Source organism: Tursiops truncatus, chromosome 15 (assembly GCF_011762595.2).
Source record: "Tursiops truncatus isolate mTurTru1 chromosome 15, mTurTru1.mat.Y, whole genome shotgun sequence".
NCBI classification, from domain to species: Eukaryota; Metazoa; Chordata; class Mammalia; order Artiodactyla; family Delphinidae; genus Tursiops; species Tursiops truncatus.
Window position 1 is genome coordinate 56,027,015 of NC_047048.1, and position 22,771 is coordinate 56,049,785.

Genomic DNA, 22,771 nt, shown 5'->3' on the forward strand with positions numbered 1-22,771 from the left:
CAGATGCACAGATATAGAGAGCAAACTAGTGGTTATCAGTGGGGCCGGGGGTGTGTACAATATAGGGGTGAGGGAGTAGGAGGTACAAACTATGGGGTGTAAGATAGGCTACAAGGATGTATTGCACAACACAGGGAATACAGCCAATATTTTCTAATAACTGGAAATGGAGTGTAACCTTTAAAAATTCTATAATAGTTCTTTAATTAAAAAAAAAAAAGCTCAAGAAAAAAGAAAAATACGATTTGGGAATCACCAAAGTTCTCACCAGATCCACGAGGGGGCAAAACAGAGTCAGTGGACTTGCTTCCATCCTTTCTCTGGCTCCCAATCGTGGAATACAGAGCAAAGATGAGGCGGACTCTGAGCTTGGGTGGGTAGGCAGGGGCCAAGGGCAGGAGAGGCCCCAGGAGCACGTCAACGGCTCTCCTTCCCTCATATCTACAGTGGAAAGGGTCTCTGCCACCCCCACTGCTAGACAGAAATGTGGTTTCAGCTTCTGAAAAGTCACAAACTCCCTTTGGTTTAAGAGATAATGTAAGACTCACCTGGTGCCAAGAAGGCGGGGCTTCTACATATCAGTCAGGCATTGGCTGTGGGCTGCCAAGGGAGGGGCATATATCCTACCAAACACGGAGCTCTCTTTGGGCTTTGGGTAATTCTGCAGGGAATAAAGAAGACAGCGGTGAGCCAGTAGCAAGCAACATGAACCACAACTACAGATTGTACACCGACCTGTAATGGGACCTTGATGAGGCACCAACAGTGTCTACTTCAGTCCTGTATCCAGTTTATTCCTGTCCGCATCCAGCCTCTCTCCTGATCTTTCCACGGTAAGAACAGGGGATGGCCTATCCTCATGTGGACCCAGACACTGGGAGAGCGTTTTCACAGCAGCTGGGACAGAGTCTGTGAGAGTCTAATGGATCCTGAGGCCCGACCTCCTGCCACTGGAATCTTCTAAGCGGTTCCTCCTTTAGGAACCCAGGGGAATCTCTCTTGCCAAACATTTGCCTCCTCTCCTGTTTCCTGCCTGACTACAGAGGGATTAGGTCATGCTCTTAGCTTTTGACACATTTTATTTTCCTGGGGACCAGGCTTTTTATGGCTTTGCCAAAAACAAAGGTCCCATCCTCACCACTTTATCACTTAAACCATAAAATGTTTGTGTAAACCATAAAATGTTTGTGTAAACCATAAAATGTTTTAGCTAAAAGAATGCTTTTCTACAGCAGAAATACATACCCACCCAGTCCCTGGTGGCTTTGGGAGCCCACTAAGCACGATAAAGGTTGATAACAACTGAACGTCCAGTATCTGAATCTCCCATCTATCACTGAGGAAATCACCACTGACTTAGCACAGAAATTAAATGACGTTTTTTTCATTCCCTTTTCTAAAACTAAGGGCTTTGCCAATTGGATGCTTCCACCTGGGTCTTTGAATCCCCTGGGCTTCCTATGCCTAAGAAGTCTGCTTTTATCCCAGAGTCTCTGGACCCAGCATCAGTCCCCACTTCTGGCCTTTGGAATTTGCTTCGGTTGGGTCCTCCGACTAGGTGAGGGCTGGCCCCTCAATGCTCCCTGAGCTTGGATATCTCAGTCTCAGAAGTGATCTTAACCCTTAGAGCCCCATTCATGAGATACCAGGCCCCAGCGCAAAGCAGCTGGGAGATCCCATGCTCTCTTTACCCATTCTCATGGCCTCACCATGTGCCCTTCTGAATCTTCTGTAACTTATTGATCCTCTCACTACCTCTCTAACAGGGTGCTCTTTGCTCTTCTCTACCCAATACTCAATATTGGGCCCTTGGGGAGTACCCGGCTCTATGCTAAGGCTCAGCCTGTGTGTATCCCCTTGAAGGGATGAGATGGTTTCTGCCATCTGGCAGAAACCATCTCATCCCTTCAAGTCAGAGGCCCCCAGGCAGTCAGTGCTGGGGTTAGAGAGCTGACCCGGAATCTCTGTTTTGCCTCCTGTGCATAAAGATACCCCAGAAAACAGTAAAAAAAAAAAAAAAAAAGAAAAGAAAAGAAAAAGAAAAAAGCCAACTTATTAGGTAAAACCCCATCAACTGACAGATAATCTTCACGTCTTCACTGTATATATTTGCTTGGCAGGTAAGAGGCACCTAGGTCTGGTGGAGACAGATAGTTTTCTTTTCCTATTGTAAACTATTTTCATGGCCAAAACAGGGGTCAGATGCTTTGCAAATCAGGTACATGGGTCAGGTTGGGGACATGAGAGAGGGAGGGAGGAGGGAGGAGGGAGGAAAGAGAAAAAGAAGTGAAAACTCTTTCCCAAGAGCTGGAGAGAGCCTGCTCCACATCTTTCCTGAGGATTAGGAAAGGGCTGCAGACAAAGCAGATGGGCCTGAGTACGTGATGACCCCACCCTATAGCCTGGAATGAAAAGAGCTATCTTGCCCCACACGCCTACCCCACCTACCTCAGGTGCCCACACCATGGAGGCAGCTCATCCTGGGCTTCCTGTCAAACCATGTCAGAACATGTTGGGGGAATAAATTCCCTTCATTGATTCAGAATATGGAGGGCTTGGGCCCTCTCCATCTACTATAGTTGCACTGGAATGTGGGTGAGCACCAGTTAACAATTGCTGGGAGATGATATCCAAAGGGCTCTTCTGGGAAAGACTTGCTGAGGGGCATGAGGCCTTGAGGAGAGAGGAAGACAGCAGTGGGGGAGCCCCAGAGTTACCCCCTTCTGCAAGTGCCTGCCTGGAACTGAAGACACAGGCCCTTGTGAGCGTTAGAGCAGTACACACTTTGAACAGGCAGGGGGCTGGTGGGAGTCCCCATGATAGAATCTACAGGCTACAAAAAAAATGTGGAGTGGAGGAGGCAACAGAGTGAGGGTTAGGCCAGACAAAAGGGGCCTGAGGGAGGTCGTCTCCCAAATTGGTACTCTTGGAATCTATCTGGAACATATAAAAATAACCTTGGAGAGCAGGGGAGCTGGAGATCTGGCATGGATCTTCAAGGAGGCTGAAGGGAGACACAGCCCAGCTCTCCCGTAAGGTCTTCCTGATGAAGATACAGCAGAAAGAAAGGCAAAGCAAGATAGCTTGTGACTCCTCATTCCTGTTCCCTCACCATCTGGGACCTGGGAACAGAACGGAATTGATCTTAAGATGTACAGTTGCCACCTGACTGAGACTTGAAGGATGTGACACCAGTGAGTGAGCAGGGGGCTCTGCTGGCCCCCAAGGGGCAGCTGTGAGCCCCACATCCTGGCCAACCTGCACAGCTCCTCCTCAAGGAAAGAAAGTCAGGAGAAGAGGCTAAAAGGGCAAAGTAGGAAGACCCTGAGCTCACCTCCTCCCAAGGACACACCATAAAAACAACTATTTACAGAGCACTATCAATGAGAATGACCTGAAGATTAGAAGAAAAGATCTTCTACAGCTTTATGAAGACATAAAGAAGGAGCCACAACAAGCCAAGTAGGAGGAATGGAGATGCAGTATAGTTAAGACTCACATCTCCAGGTAGGCAGTCCACAAACAGAAGGGTAATCACAATTGCAGTGATTCTCCTCAAGGAGAGGTGTCCAAGGCCCACGCTGGGCTCCCCAGCCTAGGGATCGTGCACCAGGAAGAAGAGCCCCCCGAACGTTTGGCTTTGAAGGTCATTGGGTCCAGAGAACTATGGAAAACAGAGACTCCACTCTTAAAAAGGCACACACAAAAGCTCCATAGCTGGTGACAGCCATTTTGGGGATCTCATCCTACCACAAGGACACTGGTGTTGGCAAGCACCATTTTGGAGTTATCCCTCTAGCTTATGAGGGCTGGGACCTGGCCTTGCCCATGAGCCAGTAAACACCAGTCCTAAGACCCCCCAGGCTAAGCAGCTAGCTATATGGGACACAGCACCACTCACCAGCAGGCCAGCTGCCATAAACCCTTCTGTGTCCCACAGGAACCCTGAAACCTGGCCCTGCCCACCAGAGAGCCTAGAACTTGATCCTAAACCACCAGTGGGCTGAAACTAGCCCCATGATTCCCTGGGACCCACAACTACCACCAGGTGACTGGGCCCTGACCACTAGCAGGTCAAGTTGGGGATTCCCTGGGTCATACAGCCAGCCACACAAGGACCAGGTCCCACCCACTAGCAGCTGGCAGCCTCTGCACTAGGCAGGGCTAAGCAAACAACTGAGATGGGAATCAGCCATGCTTACCAGTGTGCTCACAGTAGTCAGACCAATCATAATAGAAGGGCCCACACAGCCCACATAGAGGGTAATCAAAGAGCATATAGCTCTGGTGTCCACAGGGGAGTGGGATACTGGGCCCTCTAGGATGTCCTACAGAAGGCAACTTCTCCAAAATCAGGAAACATAACCAACCTACTTAATGCATAGGAATAAAAACAGAAAATTAGGCAAAATGTGGTGAGAGAGGAACGTGTTCCAAATGAAAGAACAAGATAAAACACCAGAAGAACTAAGCAAGATGGAAATAAGCAATCTACCCAATAAAGAGTTCAGGATAGTGACCATGAAGATTATCAAAGAAGTTAGGAGAAGAATGGATGAACACAGTAAGAAGTTTAACAAAGAGTTAGAAAATATAAAAAAGAACCAAACAGAGCTGAAAAATACAATAACTGAAATAAGAAATACACTAGAAGGAATCAACAGTAGATTAGATGATACAGAGGAACAGATCAGTGAACTGAAAGAGACAGTAGTGGAAATCACTCAAGCTAAACAGAAAAAAAAGAAAAAAGAATTTTAAAAAATGAGGACAGTTTAAGAGACCTCTGGGACAACATCCAGCATACTAATATTCTCATTACAGGAGGAGAGAGAGAAAGGCGCAGAGAACATATTTGAAGACATAACAGCTGAAAACTTCCCTAAACTGGGAAAGGAAACAGACATCCATAGGAAGTACAGAGAGTCCCATTCAGTATCAACCCAAAGAGGACCACACCAAAACACACTGTAATTAAAATAGGAAAAATTAAAGATAAAGAGAAAATATTAAAAGCAGCAAGGGAAAAGCAACTAGTTACATACAAGGGAACTCCGATAAGGCTATCAGCTGACTTTTCAGCAGAAACTCTGCAGGCTAGAAGGGAGTGGCACTATATATTTAGAGTAATGAAAGGAAAACACCTACAACCAAGAATACTCTACCAGGTAAGCCTATTATTCAGATTTGAAGGAAAGAAAAGAGTTTTACAGACTAGCAAAAGCTAAAATAGTTCAGCACCATTAAACTGGCTTTACAAGAAATGATAAAGGGTCTTCTCTAAGTGGAAAAGAAAAGGTCACAACTAGAAATATAGAAATTAGTAGGGAAACATCTCATTGGTAAAGGCAAATATACAGTAAAGGTAGGAGATCAACCACTTATAAAGCTAGTAGGAAGGTTAAAAGACAAAAGGAGTAAAATCATCTATATCTACAATAAGTAGTTAATGATGTAAAATATGATGTCAAACACAGCAAACATGGGGGGGGGCGGGGGGTAAAAATGCAGAGTTGTTAAAATGCATTTGAATTTAAGAGATCAGCATCTTAAAATAATCACGTGTATGTATAGATTGCTATATATCAACCTCATGGTAACCACAGACCAAAAACCTGTAATAGATACACACACATAAATGGAAAATCTATACACACACACAAAAGAGAAAGGAATCCAAACATAACACCAAAGATCAAATGATAAGAGAAGAGAGTAAAAAAAGGAGGAACAAAAAAAGAACTATATATATGTATAGTTCTTATATAAATATATATAGTCCTTACATAAATGTATATATATATATTTATATTTGGCCACACCACATGGCTTGCAGGATCTTAGTTCCCTGACCAGAGACTGAACCCGTGCCCTCAGCAGTAAAAGCATGGAGTCCTAATGACTGGACCGCCAGGGAATTCCCAGAAAGAACTACAAAAACAACTCAAAAACAATTAACAAAATGGTGGTAAGTACATATCAAATATAATTAATTTAATTGTAAATGGACTAAAAGACATAGAGTGGCTGAATGAATAAAAGAACAACACCCATATATATGCTGCCTACATGAGACTCACTCCATATTAAAATACACACAGAGACTGAAAATGAGATGGAAAAATGTACTCCATGCAAATGGAAACAAAAACAAAGTTGGAGGAGCAATACTTATATCAGATAAAATAGACATTCAAACAAACACTGTAAAAAAGACAGAGAAGGGCATTACATAATGATAAAGGGACCAATTCCACAAGAAGATATAGTAACTGTAAATATATACACACCCACCATAGGAACACATAAATACATAAAGTAAATGTTAATGACATAAAACGGAGAAACTGACAGTAACACGATAATATTAGAGGCCCTTAACACCCCACGTATATCAAGACAGAAAATCAATAAGGAAACACTGACCTTAAATGACACTTTAGAGAATATGGGCTTAATAGATATTACAGAACATTCTATCCAAAAGCAAGAGAATACACATTCTTTTTTTTAAACATCTTTATTGGAGTATAAATGCTTTATAATGCTGTGTTAGTTTCTGCTGTATAACAAAGAGAATAAGCTATACGTATACATATATCCCCATATCCCCTCCCTCTTGCATCTCCCTCCCACCCTCTTTATCCCATCCCTCTGGGTGGTCACAAAGCATGGAGGTGATCTCCCTGTGCTATGCAGCTGCTTCCCACTAGCTATCTATTTTATATTTGATAGTGTATATATGTCAATGTCACTCTCTCACTTCGTCCCAGCTTACCCTTCCCCCTCCCCACATCCTCAAGTCCGTGCTCTACATCTGCGTCTTTATTCCTGTCCTCCTGCCTCTAGGTTCTTCAGAATCCTTTTTTGTTTGTTTGTTTTAGATTCCATATATCTGTGTTAGCATACGGTATTTGTTTTTCTCTTTCTGACTTACTTTACTCAGTATGACAGACTCTAGGTCCATCCACCTCACTACAAATAACTCAGTTTCGTTTCTTTTTATAGCTGAGTAATATTCCATTGTACATATGTGCCACATCTTCTTTATCCATTCATCTGTCGATGGACACTTAGGTTGCTTCCATATCCTGACTATTGTAAATAGTGCTGCAATGAACATTGTGGTACCTGACTCTTTTTGAATTATGGTTTTCTCAGGGTATATGCCCAGTAGTGGGATTGCTGGGTCGTATGGTAGTTCTATTTTTAGTTTTTTAAGGAACCTCCATGCTGTTCTCAAGAGTGAATGTATCAACTTACATTCCCACCAACAGTGCAAGAGGGTTCCCTTTTCTCCACACCCTCTCCAGCATTTACTGTTTGTACATTTTTTAATGATGGCCATTCTGGTGGGTGTGAGGTAGTTTTGATTTGCATTTCTCTACTGATTACTGATGTTGAGCATCCCTTCATGTGTTTGTTGGCAATCTGTATATCTTCTTTGGAGAAATGTCTATTTAGGTCTTCTGCCCATTTTTAGATTGTGTTGTTTGTTTATTTTTGATATTGAGCTGCGTCAGCTGCTTGTATATTTTGGAGATTAACCCTTCATCAGTTGCTTCATTTGCAAATATTTTCTCTCATTCTGAGGGTTGTCTTTTGGTCTTGTTTATTGTTTCCTTTGCTTTGTTTATTGTTTCCTTTGCTTAAAAGCAAAAGCTTTTAAGTTTAATTAGGTCCCATTTGTTTATTTTTGTTTTTATTTCCATTTTTCTGGGAAGTGGTTCAAAAGGGATCTTGCTGTGATTTCTGTCATAGAGTGTTCTGCCTATGTTTTCCTCTAAGAGTTTTATAGTGTATGGCCTTGCATTTAGTTCTTTAATCCATTTTGAGTTTATTTTTGTGTATGTTGTTAAGGGAGTGTTCTAATTTCATTTTTTTGCATGTAGCTGTCCAGTTTTCCCAGCACCACTTATTGAAGAGGCTGTCTTTTCTCCGTTGTATATTCTTGCCTCCTTTACCAAAGATAAGGTGACTGTATGTGCATGGGTTTATCTCTGGGCTCTCTATCCTGTTATCATATGGTTTTTCATCCTTCAATTTGTTAATATGGTGTATCACATTGATTGATTTGCATATATTGAAGAATCCTTGCATTCCTGGGATAAACCCCACTTGATCATGGTGTATGACCCTTTTAATGTGTTGTTAGGTTTTGTTTGCTAGTATTTTTTGAGGATTATTGCTTCTATGTTCATCAGTGATATTGGCCTGTAGTTTTCTTTTTTTGTGACATCTTTGTCTGGTTTTGGTATCAGGGTGATGGTGGCCTCATAGAATGAGTTTGGGAATATTCCACCTTCAGCTGTATTTTGGAAGAGTTTGAGAAGTGTGGATGTTAGCTCTTCTCTAAATGTTTCATAGAATTCGCCTGTGAAGCCATCTGGTTCTGGGCTTTTGTTTGTTGGAATATTTTAATCACAGTTTCAATTTCAGTGCTTGTGATTGGTCTGTTTATATTTTCTATTTCTTCCTGGTTCAGTCTTGGAAGGTTGTGCTTTTCTAAGAATTTTTCCATTTCTTCCAGGTTGTCCATTTTATTGGCATATAGTTGCTTGTAGTAATCTCTCATGATACTTTGTATTTCCACAGTGTCAATTGTTACTTCTACTTTTTAATTTCTAATTCTATTTATTTGAGTCTTTTCCCTTTTTTTCTTGATGAGTCTGGGTAATGGTTTATCAATTTTATTTATTTTCTCAAAGAACCAGCTTTTAGTTTTATTGATCTTTGCTATTGTGTCCTTCATTTCTTTTTCATTTATTTCTGATCTGATCTTTATGATTTCTTTCCTTCTGCTAACTTTGATTTTTTTTGTTCTTCTTCTTCTTCTTTCTCTAATTGCTTTAAGTGTAATGTTAGGTTGTTTATTTGAGATGCTTCTTGTTTCTTGAAGTAGGATTGTATTGCTATAAACTTCCCTCTTAGAAATGCTTTTGCTGCATCCCATAAGTTTTTGGTTGTCGTATTTTCATTGTCATTTGTTTCTAGGTATTTTTTTAATTTCTTCTTTGATTTCTTCAGTGATCTCTTGGTTATTTAGTAGTGCAGTGTTTAGCCTCCACGTGTTTGTATTTTTTACAGGTTTTTTTTTTTCCTGTAATTGATACCTAGTCTCATAACATTTTGGTCAGAAAAGATACTTGATACAATTTCAATTTTCTTAAATTTACCAAGGCTTGATTTGTGACCCAAGGTATGATCTATCCTGGAGAATGTTCCATGAGCACTTGAGAAGAAAGTGTATTCTGTTGTTTTTGGATAGAATGTCCTACAAATATCAATTAAGTCCAGCTTGTTTAATGTATCATTTAAAGCTTGTGTTTCCTTATTTATTTTCATTTTGGATGATCTGTCCATTGGTGAAAGTGGGGTTAAAGTCCCCTACTATGATTGTGTTACTGTCAATTTCCCCTTTTATGGCTGTTAGTTTTTGCCTTATGTATTGAGGTGCTCCTATGTTGGGTCCATAAATATTTACAATTGTTATATCTTCTTGGACTAATCCCTTGATCATTATGTAGTGTCCTTCATTGTCTCTTGTAATAGTCTTTATTTTAAAGTCTATTTTGTCTGATATGAAAATTGCTACTCCAGCTTTCTTTTGATTTCCATTTGCTTGGAGTATCTTTTTGCATCCCCTCACTTTCAGTGTGTATGTGTCCCTAGGTCTGAAGTTGGTCTCTTGTAGACAGTATATATACAGGTCTTGTTTTTTGTATCCATTCAGCCAGGCTATCTCTTTTGGATGGAGCATTTAATCCATTTACATTTAAGGTAGTCATTGATATGTATGTTCCTAATGCCATTTTCTTAATTGTTCTGGGTTTGTTTTTGTAGGTCTTTTCCTTCTCTTGTGTTTCCTCCCTAGAGAAGTTCCTTTAGCATTTGTTGTAAAGCTGGTTGGGTGGTGCTGAATTCTCTTAGCTTTTGCTGGTCTGTAAAATTTTTAATTTCTCCATTGAATCTGAATGAGATCCTTGCTGAGTAGAGTAATCTTGGCTGTAGGTTTTTCCCTTTCATCACTTTAAATATGTCCTGCCACTCCCTTCTGGCTTGCAGAATTTCTGCTGAAAGCTCAGCTGTTAACCTTATGGGGATTCCCTTGTATGTTATTTTTTGCTTTTCTCTTGCTGCTTTTAATATTTCTTCTTTGTATTTAATTTTTGATAGATTGATTAATATGTGTCTTGGTGTGTTTCTCCTTGGATTTGTCCTGTATGGGACTCTCTGTGCTTCCTGGACTTGATTGACTATTTACTTTCTCATATTAGGGAAGTTTTCAACTATAATCTCTTCAAATATTTTCTCAGTCCCTCTCTTTTTCTCTTCTACTTCTGGAACCCCTATAATTCAAATGTTGGTGCATTTAATGTTGTCCCAGAGGTCTCTGAGACTGTCTCAATTCTTTTCATTCTTTTTTCTTCATTCTGCTCTGTGGTAGTTATTTCCACTCTTTTATGTTCCCAGTCACTTATCCATTCTTCTGCCTCAGTTATTCTGCTATTGATTCCTCCTAGAGAATTTTTAATTTCATTTATTGTATTGTTCATCATTGTTTGTTCTTTAGTTCTTCTAGGTCCTTGTTAAATGTAGCTTGTATTTTCTCCATTCTATTTCCAAGATCTTCGATATCTTTACTATCATTATTCTGAATTCTTTTTCAGGTAGACTGCCTATTTCCTCTTCATTTGTTGGTCTGGTGGGTTTTTACTTTGCTCCTTCATCTGTTGCATATTTCTCTGTCTTCTCATTTTACTTAACTTACTGTGTTGGGGGTCTCCTTTTTGCAGGCTGCAGGTTCATAGTTCCCATTGTTTTTAGTGTCTGCCCCCAGTGGCTAAGGTTGGTTCAATTGGTTTTGTAGGCTTCCTGGTGGAGGAGACTGGTGCCTGTGTTCTGGTGGATGAGGCTGGATCTTGTCTTTCTGGTGAGCAGGACTGTGTCTGATGGTGTGTTTTTCAGTGTCTGTGAACTTATTATGATTTTAGGCACCCTCTCTGATAATGGGTGGGGTTGTGTTCCTGTCTTGCTAGTTGTTTGGCATTGAGTGTCCAGCACTGGAGCTTGCTGGTTGTTGAGGGGAGCTGGGTCTTAGCGTTGAGACAGAGATGTCTGGGAGAGCTCTTGCAGATTGATATTATGTGGGACTGGGAGGTCTTTGGTGGTCCAGTGTCCTGAACTCAGCTCTCCCACCTCAGAGCCTCAGGCGTGACACCCAGCTGGAGCACCACAACTCAGCTGCGGCAGACACCTAAGGACAAGATGGTGGCAAGCGTGGCCGAAGCAGCATGGCAGGCTGGGTGCATGCTACATGATGTGCAGAACGTGCCACCACTGCAACCACTGCACGGGAGAGAGCTCACAAGGGGGGCTGCACAGCTGCGAGCTGCGAGCAGAGCTGGTCCACACAGGTGCTTTGATTCAGAGTTTCAGCTCTGATCTGATGAAGAAATCTTCCTTAAACTTCTTTGAACCCTGGAAATGATTCAACTTGATCAGCAATTCCATAATGTGTCCAAGTGCCAAGAAACTTTAGAATTGGGGGGTACTCCAGAGAGCCCCCAGCACAGGTCAGGCAGTTCTTTCTGAAGCACCAGGAAGACCACACATTCTTTTCAAGTGCACATGGAACATTCTCCAGGACAGATCCCATGCTAGGCCACAAAACAGCCTCAGTAAATTTAAGAAAATTGAAATCATATCAAATATCTTTTCTGACTAAAATGCTATGAGACTAGAAATCAACTACAAGGGGGGAAAACTGCAAAAAGAAATCATAGAAGAAATTCTAAAATGCCTGGAGACAAAAAATAAAAACAGAACAATCTAAAATCTATGCAGGATGCAGGAAAAGCAGTTCTAAGAGGAACATTTATAGAGATACAAGCCTACCTCAGGGAACAAGAAAAACTCAAATTAACATTACACTTAAAAGAACTAGAGGAAGAACAACATAACCCAAAGTTAGTAGAAGGAAAAAATAATAAACATCAGAGCAGAAATAATGGAAATAGAAACAAAAAGAAAAGATCAATGAAACTAAGAGCTGATTCTTTGAAACGATAATCAAAATTGATAAAACGTTAGCCAGGCTGATCAAGAAAAAAAGAGAGAGGGCCCAAATCAATAAAATCAGAAATGAAAAAAGAGAAGTTACAACCAACATCACAGAATTACAAATGATCAAAGTGATTACTATGAATAATTTTACTCCATAAAATGGACAATGTAGAATAAATGAAAAAGATTATAGACACATAAAACCTCTCAAGACTGAACCAGGAAGAAATAGAAAATATGACTAGACTGATTACCAGGAATGAAATTGAATCAGTAATTTTTAAAACTCCTAAGAAACAGAAGTCCAGAACCAGATGGTTTCACAGGTGAATTCTACCAAACATTTATTTATTTTTTTAATGTATTTATTGGAGTATAATTGCTTTACAATGGTGTGTTAGTTTCTGCTTTATAGCAAAGTGAATCAGTTATACATACACTTATATTCCCATATCTCTTCCCTCTTAGCAAACATTTAAAGAAGAGTTAACACTATTCTTCTGAAATAATTTCAAAAAAATTGCAGAGGAAAAAAATGCTTCTGAACTCAGTCTATGAGGCCAGCATCACCCTGATACCAAAACCAGATAAAAATATCTCAAAAAAAGAAAATTAAAGGCCAATATCACTAATGAACATAGATGCAAAAATCCTCAACAAAATATTAGCAAACCAAATTCAACAATACATCAAAAACATCATACAGCATGAACAAATGGGATTTATCCCATGGATGCAAGTATGGTTCAATATCTGCACACATTAACAAATTGAAGAATAAAAGCCATATGATCATCTCAATAGATGCACAAAAAGCTTTTGACAAAATTCAACACCATTTATGAATAAAACTCTCAACAAAGTGGGTATAGAGGGAACATACTTCAATATAATAAAAGCTGTATGTGACAAGACCACAGCTAACATCATTGGTAAAACCTGAAAGTATTTCCTTGTTAGATCAGGAACAAACAAGTATGTCCACTCTCACTATTTTATTCAACATAGTATTGGAAGCCATGGTCACAGCAATCAGAAAAAGAAAGAAAATAAGTACAAATTGGAAAGGAAGAAGTACTATTGACAGATGACATGATACTATACATAGAAAATCCTAAAGACACCACCAAAAAACTGTAAGAACTCATCAGTGAATTTCACAAAGTTGCTGGATGCAAAATTAATATACAGAAATTTGTTGCATTTCTATACCCTAACAATGAACTATCACAAAGAGAAATTAGGAAGACAATCTCATTTGCAATTGCATCAAAAAGAATAAAATACTTAGTAATGAATCCAACTAAGGAGGTAAAAACCTGTACTTGTAAAACTATAAAACACTGATAAAAGAAATTGAAGATGACACAAACAAATGGAAAGATATACCATGCTCATGAATTAGAAGAATTAATATTGTTAAAATGACAATAGTACCCAAGGCAATCTACATATTCAATGCAATCCCTATCAGAATACCAATGATATTTTTCACAAAACTAGAACAAATAATTCTAAAATTTGTATGGAAACACAAAAGACCTTGAACACCAAAACTGTTTTGAGAAAGAACAAAGCCAGAGGTACCACACTCATGATTTCAAACTATACTACAAAGCTACAGTAGTCAAAGCAGTATAGTACTGGCACAAAAAAACAGACACATAGATGAATGGAACAGGATAGAGATCCCAGAAAGGAACCCACATTTACATGGTCAATTAATCTATGATGAAGGAGGCAAGAATATACAGTGGGGAAAAGATAGCCTCTTTAACAAATGGTGTTGTGAAAACTGGACAGCTACATACAAAAGAATCAAACTGGACTACTTTCTCACACCATATACAAAAATAAGCTCAAAATGAATTAAATACTTATATTTAAGACCTGAAACCTTAAAAATTCTAGAGGAAAACATAGCAGTATGTTCACTGACATCAGTCTAGCAATATTTTTTAGGATATGTCTCCTCCTAAATAGGCAAGGGAGACAAAAGCAATAAAAAATGAGACTACAGCACACTAATAAGCTTTTGCACAACAAAGGAAACTACCAACAAAATGAAAAGGCTGCCTACTGAATGGGAGAATATATTTGCAAATTATATACCTGATAATGGGTTAATATCAAAAATACACAAAGAACTCATACAATTCAACATCAAAATTAAAAATAACCCAATTAAAAACTGGACAGAGGATCTGAATAGACATTTCCCCAAAGAAGACATATGGATAACCAATAGGCACATGAAAAGATGCTCAATATCACCAATCATCAGGAAAATGCAAGTCAAAAGTATATTGATATCACCTCGACCTGTCAGAATGGCTACTATCAAAAAGACAACAAAAAACAAGAGTTGGCAAGGGACTTCCCTGGTGGTGCAGTGGTTAAGCATCCACCTGCTAATGCAGTGGACTTGGGTTCAAGCCCTGGTCCAGGAAGATCCCACATGCCGCGGAGCAACTAAGCCCATGAGCCAGTACTGAACCTGCGAGCCACAACTACTGAAGCCTGCGTGCCTAGAGCCTGTGCTCCTCAACAAGAGAAGCCCCACAATGAGAAGCTGCACACCACAACAAAAAGCCCGCGTGCAGCAACGAAGACCCAATGCACCCCAAATAAATAAATAAATAAATAATTTTTTAAATGGGTGCTTTAAAAAAAAAAAAGAGTTGGCGAGGATGTGGAGAAAGGGAACACTCCTGCGTCGTTGGTGGAATGTAAGTTGGTGCAGCCACTATGGAAAACAGTATGGAGGTTCCTCAAAAATTGAAAATAGAACTACCATATAATCTAGCATTTCTACTCCTGAATATTTATCCAAAGGAAGAAAAACTAATTTGAAAAGTTATGTGCACCCCAATGTTCATTGCACAATTTACAATAGCCAAGATATGGAAGAAACCTAAGTACCCATCAATAGATGGGTGGATAAAGAAGATGTGAGATATATATATAGATATATAGATAGATAGATAGATATAATATGATGATAGATGATGATGATAGATAGATAGTTGATAGATGATAGATAATTGATAGATAGATAGATATTACTCAGCCATGATAAAGAATGAAATCTTGGCATTGTGACAATATGGATGGACCTCTAGGGTATTATGCTAAGTGAAATAAGTCAGACAGAGAAAGACAAATACTGTATGATTTCACTTATATCTGAATCTAAAAAACAAAACAAATGAACAAATGCAGCAAAACAGAAACAAAGTCATAGATCTAGAGAACAAACAGATGGTTGCCCAAGGAAAGAAAGGGAGAGAGAGAAATAAGTGAGGGAGATTAATAGGTACAAACTTCCAGTTGCAAAATAAGTAAGTCATGGATGTGAAATGTAGAGAGAGGGGAATATAGTCAAAAATATGTAATACCTTCGTATGGTGACTTACCTTAACTAGACTTATCATGGTGATCATTTTGAAATGCATAGAGGAGTTCCCTGGTGGCCTAGTGGTTAGGATTCTGGGCTTTCACTACTGTGGCCCAGGTTCAATCTCTGGCTGGGGAACTGAGATCCCACAAGCCATGCAGTGCAGCCAAAAAAAAAGAGAAAATACAGACATATTAAATCACTATACTGGGCACCAGAAAATAACATAGGTCAACAAACAAAAACTCATAGAAAAATAGGTTTGATTTGTGGTTAACAGAGACTGGGGGTGGAGGGAATTGGATGAAGGTAATCAAAAGGTACAGACTTCCAGTTATAAGATAAATAAGCACTATGAATATAATGTACAACATGATTAGTATAAATAACACTGTGGTATGTTATATATGAAAGTTATTAAGAGAGTAAATCCTGAGTTCTCATCACAAGGAAAAATTTTTTCTATTTCTTTTTTCTGTCTGTACAAGATGATGGATATACACTAAACTTATTGTGATAATCATTTCATGATGTATGTATGTCAAATTATTAAGCTGTACACTTTAAATATATACGGTGCTATATGTCAATTATATCTCCAAAACTGGAAGAAAAATAAATAAAATAAAATAAGCCAGAAAAGAAAAAGCCGGGTTCTAGCTGGCTAAGACCTTGCTTTAAAAATTCCATCCAGGGGCTGTTCCAATGACCCCATGAGGGCTTCTCAGTTTGGGAGGGGTAAGATGCCCTCCAAGAAACCTTGGTCCCAATAGGCAGGCCCTAACTAAGCCAGCCAGGTTTCAGCCCTAAAACTGAGAACCTATACTATAATAACTTGGCCTTGGTGGGAACTCTAATCCTGGCCTGAGACTGTCTCCCCAATGCATTACAGTCTTTTGTGTATTCAATATTTATTGAGAATCTACTATGCACCAGGCACCCTAGCAGACACTTGGGATTCTTCACTGAACAAATCAAAGACTCCGGCCCACCTGGGGCTTTTAATCTCTGAAAAGAATGTGCCATCAAACCATTCACAGTTACCCCTGATTGGCCATAATGGATTGGGTGACTTGGAATTAAGCTATCCTGCACCTTACAACCTCAGACAGCTCAGTCAAGTGATTATGAGGAGGCTTGTCTTACAACTTGAGCCTTAGGTCTTCTGATCATCAGACCTAGAGAGTGATTAAGAGAACCAAGGAAGCCTGAGTCTAGGCGAGATCTCAATTTTTCAATAAGTATGTGACTTCTGTTTCTTTCTCCCAAAAATTGAATCTAGCCCCTTATTGTTTGAAAATTGCAATGTGTTGCCATTTGACTAGTGTTATTCATGTAGCATTAATCTGCTGCTTATTTGATCTGAAATTGAAAGGCTCAAATAAAACTTGCACCTGGGTTTTATTGCATCATGAAGAATGGTCTGGAGAAGGGCCTTTGTGTATCAAGGTCCAAAATGTCAAAATCTCATCCTGTTTTTCCAAAGGTTGGTTCCCCTCCCTGGCTTCTCAGCATTCTTCCTGCATCTTCTCCAGATTTTAGCTGGAAATCTTACTGTCACATCTAATTCTTCCCTCTCTTTTTTTCCCCAAAATAGTGTGGTGGAAGTGACAGAAAGCATTGCAAGGAATCTTAGAACAGCAGTAAACAAGAGTAAAGAAGAAGGAACAATGAAAAGCACAAAAATATGGGTAAATACAATAAATTTTTCTTCTCCTCTTGAGTTTTCTAAATTATGTTTGACAGTTAAAGCAAAATTTATAACACTGGGCTTCCCTGGTGGCACAGTGGTTAAGAATCCGCCTGCCAATGCAGGGAACACGGGTTTGAGCCCGGGCCCGGGAAGATGCAACATGCCACAGAGCAACTAAGCCCGTGAACCACAACTACTGAGCCTGTGCTCTAGAGTCCGCAAGCCACAACTGCTGAGCCTGCACTCCACAACTACTGAAGCCGCATGCCCTAGAGCCCGTGCTCCACAGCAAGAGAAGCCACTGCAATGAGAAGCCCATCCACCACAATGAAGAGCAGCTCCCACTTGCCACAACTAGAGAAAGCCTGCACACAGCAACAAAGACACAATGCAGCCAAAAATAAATAAATAAAATAAATTTATTTTAAAAAATTTATAACACAATATGATATGGTTCTCGATGAATGTAGAGTAAATATTTAAGACAATTATATCATAAATGAAGGAAGGTAATGGGATATAAGGAAGGTAAGATTTTATACTTCACTCAAACTGGGAAAGCATCAATACCAGTAGACTGTGTTAAGTTATTTAAAAGATTTGAAATCACACAAGGTGGGTTCTTTGACCACAGTGGAATAGATATAGATATAAACATAGATATGGATATGGATAGATATAAATGTATATACATAGATAGAAATATATCTAGAACAACCACTTTAAAAATTACCCAAAGGGATACACCCAAAAAAAACACTATAAATAAATCAAAATGGAAGGAAATACTCAAGTAACACATAAGAAGGGAAAAAAATACAAAGAGAACAGAAAAATTTGAAATACAATAGCAGATTTAAGCCCTAACATGTCAATAATTACATTAAATGTTAATTATCAAAGTACACCAATTAAAACACAGAGAATGGGGCTTCCCTGGTGGCACAGTGGTTGATAATCTGTCTGCCAATGCAGGGGACATGGGTTCAAGCCCTGGCCCGGGAGGATCCCACATGCTGCAGAGCAGCTGGGCCCGTGTGCCACAGCTACAGAGCCTGCAAGCCACAACTTGCAAGCAGCTCTAGAGCCCACAAGCCACAACTGCTGAGTCTGTGTGCCTAGAGCCCATGCTTTGCAACAGGAGAAGCCATGACAGTAAGAGGCCCACACACCACAACAAGGAGTGGCCCCCGCTTGCGGCAACTAGAGAGCCCACACACAGAGACAGAGACCCAACACAGGCAAAAATAAATAAATAAATTTATATTTTTAAAAAAAACACTGAGAATGACAGAGGGGATTTAAAAGCATGACTCATGCTGTCCACACGAAACTCACTTCGTATATAATAATATAGGTAGTTTGAAAGTAAAATATAGTCACTTCAGCTTCCTTTCGGTTAATATATATCAGGGAAATAGACTTCAGAGAAAAGAAAATGACCAAGGACATTATATAATGATAAAATGGCCAATCTCCAAGAAGATATAGCAGTCCTAATGTGTGTGCACAAATGACAGACCTGCAAAATATGTGAAGCAAAAATTGATAGAATTGAAAGAAGAAATAGGCAAATCTACTATCATATTTGGAGTCTTCAATATCCCTCTCTCAATAATTGATGGAACAATTAGACAGAAAATCAGCAAGGGTATAGAAGAGCTCAACCATACCATCCAGCAACAGGATCTAATTGACACTGTTAGAACACTTCACTCAACAATAGCAAAATACACATTCTTTTCAAGCACCCAGAGAACATATACCTAGATAGATGATATCCTGGACCATAAAATAAACCTCAACAAATTTAAAAGAATTGAATCATATTGTGTTCTCTGATCATATGGAATCAATAACAGAAAGGTAACTGGAAAATCTCCAACACTTGGAAATTAAACAAAAAACTTCAAACTAATCCATGGATCAAAGAGGACTCTCAAGGAAATTTTTAAAATAGAATGAACTTAAACAAAAATGAGAATATAACAGCAAAATTTGTGGGACACACCTAAAACAATGTTGCAAGGGAATTTGTAGAAGTAAATGGTTATTTAGAAAAGAGACATTAGAAAAATTGCAAAATAAACCCAAATCCAGCAGAAAGCAGGAAATAATAAAGGTAAGAGCAGATATCAATGAAATTGAAAACAGGAAAACAATAAAACAAGCATAAAAGGTTGGTTCCTTGATAAGATGGAGAAACAGAAATTATTAATATCAGGAAAGAAACAGGTGATATCACTACAGACTGTGCAGACATTAAAAGGATAATAAGAATAACATGGGAAGGAGCTTCAAGATGGTGGAAGAGTAAGACATGGAGATCACCTTCCTCCCCACAAATACAACAGAAATACATCTACATGTGGAACAACTCCTACAGAACACCTACGGAACACTGGAAGAAGACCTCAGACCTCCCAAAGGGCAAGAAACTCCCCACATACCTGGGTAGGGCAAAAGAAAAAAGAAAAACAGAGGCAAAAGAATAGGGATGGGACCTGCACCAGTGGGAGCGAGCTGTGAAGGAGGAAAAGTTTCCACACACTAGGAAGCCCCTTCACGGGCAGAGACTGTGGGTGGCCGAGGGGGGAAGCTTCAGAGCCATGGAAGAGAGAGCAGCAACAGGGGTGTGGAGGGCAAAGTGGAGAGATTCCCGCACAGAGGATTGGTGCCGCCCAGGACTCACCAGCCCGAGAGGCTTGTCTGCTCACCCGCCGGGATGGGTGGGGGCTGGGAGCTGAGGCTCGGGCTTTGGAGGTCAGATCCCAAGGAGAGGACTGGGGTTGGCTGCATGAATACAGTCTGAAGTGGGCTAGTGCACCACAGCTAGCCAGGAGGGAGTCCAGGAAAAAGTCTGGAACTGCCTAAGAGGCAAGAGACCATTGTTTCAGGGTGCGTGAGGAAAGGGGATTCAGAGCACCACCTAAACAAGCTCCAGAGATGGGCACAAGCTGTGGCTATAAGCACGGACCCCAGAGATCAGCATGAGATGCTAAGGCTTCTGCTGCAGCCACCAAGAAGCCTGTGTGAAAGCACAGGTCCCTATCCACACCTCCCCTCTCGGAATCCTGTGCAGCCTGCCACTGCCAGGGTCCTGGGATCCAGGAACAACAACGCCGGGAGAACACACGGTGTGCCTCAGGCTGGTGAAATGTCACGCTGGCCTCTGCCACTGCAGGTTCGCCCCGAACTCTTTACCCCTCCCTCCCCCCGGCCTGAGTAAGCCAGAGACCCCAAAACAGCTGCTCCTTTAACCCCGTCCTGTATGAGTGAAGAACAGATGCTCTCAGGTGACCTACATCCAGAGGTGGGTCCAAATACAAAGCTGACCCGCAGGAGCTGTGCGAACAAAAAACAGAAAGGGATATTTCTCCCAGAAGCCTCAGGAGCAGCAGATTAAATCCCCACAATCAACTTGATGTACGCTGTATCTGTGGAATACTTGAATAAACAATGAATCACCCCAAATTGAGGAGGTGGACTTTGGGAGCAATGATATATTTCTTCTCGCCATTTTTCTCTTTTTGTGAGTGTGTATGTGTATGCTTCTGTGTGTGATTTTGTCTGTATAGCTTTGCTTTTACCATTTGTGCTAGGGTTCTGTCTGTCCGTCTTTTTTTGTTTGTTTGGGTTTTGGTTTTAGTATAGTTTTTAGCACTTGTTATCATTGGTGGATTTGTTTTTTGGCTTGGCTGCTCTCTTCTTTCTTTCTTTTTCTGTTTTTATTACTTCTTAAAAATTTTTAATAATTATTTTTTTATTTTAATAACTTTATTTTACTTTTATTTTATTTTATCTTATTCTTTCTTTCTTTCTTGTTTTTCTCCCTTTTATTCTGAGCCATGTAGATGACAGCCTCTTGGTGCCCCAGCCAGGTGTCAGGTGCTCCAACAAATGCCTCTGAGGTGGGAGAGCCAAGTTCAGGACACTGGTCCACAAGAGACCTCCCAGCTCCACGTAATATCAAACAATGGCAAAAATCTCCCAGAGATCTCCATCTCAATGCCAAGACCCAGCTCCACTCAATGACCAGCAAGCTACAGTGGTGGACACCCTATGACAAACAACTAGCAAGAGGGGAACACAACCCCATCCATTAGTAGAGAGGCTGCCTAAAATCATAATAAGGCCACAGACACCCCAAAACACAGCACCAGACGTGGACCTTCCAACCAGAAACACAAGATCCACCAGAACACAGGTACTAGTCCCCTCCACCAGGAAGCCTACACAACCCGCTGAACCAACCTTAGCCACTGGGGACAAACACCAAAAACAACGGGAACTACGAACCTGCAGTCTGCAAAAAGGAGACCCCAAACACAGTAAGTTAAGCAAAATGAGAAGACAGAAAAACACACAGCAGGTGAAGGAGAAAGACAAAAACCCACCAGACCTAACAAATGAAGAGGAAATAGGCAGTCTACCTGAAAAAGAATTCAGAATCATGATAGTAAAGATGATCCAAAATCTCGGAAATAGAATGGAGAAAATACAAGAGACTTTTAACAAGGACCTAAAAGAACTAAAGAGCAAACAACCAGTGATGAACAACATAATAAATGAAATTTAAAATTCTCTAGGAGGGATCAGTAGCAGAATAACTGAGGCAGAAGAACCAATAAGTGACCTGGAAGATAAAATAATGGAAATAACTACTGCAGAGCAGAATAAAGAAAAAAAAATGAAAAGAATTGAGGACAGTCTCAGAGACCTCTGGGACAACATTAAGCACACCATTCGAATTATAGGGTCCCAGAAGTAGAAGAGAAAAAGAAAGGGACTGAGAAAATATTTGAAGAGATTAAAGTTGAAAACTTCCCTGATATGAGAAAGGAAATAGTTAATCAAGTCCAAGAAGCACAGAGAGTCCCATACAGGATAAAGCCAAGGAGAAACATGCCAAGACACATATTAATCAAACTATCAAAAATTAAATACAAGGAAAAATATTAAAAGCAGCAATGGAAAAACAACAAAAAACACACAAGGGAATCCCCATAAGGTTAACAGGTGATCTTTCAGCCGAAACTCTGCAAGCCAGAAAGAGTGGCAGGACATATTTAAAGTGATGAATGAGAAAAACCTACAACAAAGATTATTCTACCCAGCAAGGATCTCATTCAGATTTGATGGAGAAATTAAAACCTTTACAGACCAGCAAAAGCTGAGAGAATTCAGCACCACCAAACCAGCTTTACAACAAATGCTAAAGGAACATCTCTAGGCAGGAAACACAAGAGAAGGAAAAGACTTACAATAACAAACCCAAAACAATTAAGAAAATGGTAATAGGAACATACATATCGATAACTACCTTAAATGTAAAGGATTAAATGCTCCAACCAAAAGAGATAGCTTAGCTGAATGGATACAAAAACAAAACCCGAATATATGCTGTCTACAAGAGACACACCTCAGACCTAGGATACATATAGACTGAAAGTGAGGGGATGGAAAAAGATATTCAATGAAAATGGAAATCAAAAGTAAGCTGGAGTAACAATTCTCATATGAGACAAAATAGACCTTAAAACAAAAACTATTACAAGAGACAAAGAAGGACACTACATAATGATCAAGGGATCAATCTAAGAAGAGGATATAAC

The 22,771-nt window shown here is 39.9% G+C and overlaps 1 long non-coding RNA gene across 1 annotated transcript; it reads left to right on the forward strand.

The window, feature by feature from the left end:
- Positions 1–471: 471 nt before the first annotated feature.
- LOC109552675 (uncharacterized) lies at positions 472–21,966 on the forward strand. The gene is made up of 2 exons (XR_002179575.3): positions 472–833; positions 17,061–21,966. It is a non-coding gene; the product is annotated as an uncharacterized lncRNA (long non-coding RNA).
- The last annotated feature ends 805 nt before the right edge of the window (positions 21,967–22,771 follow it).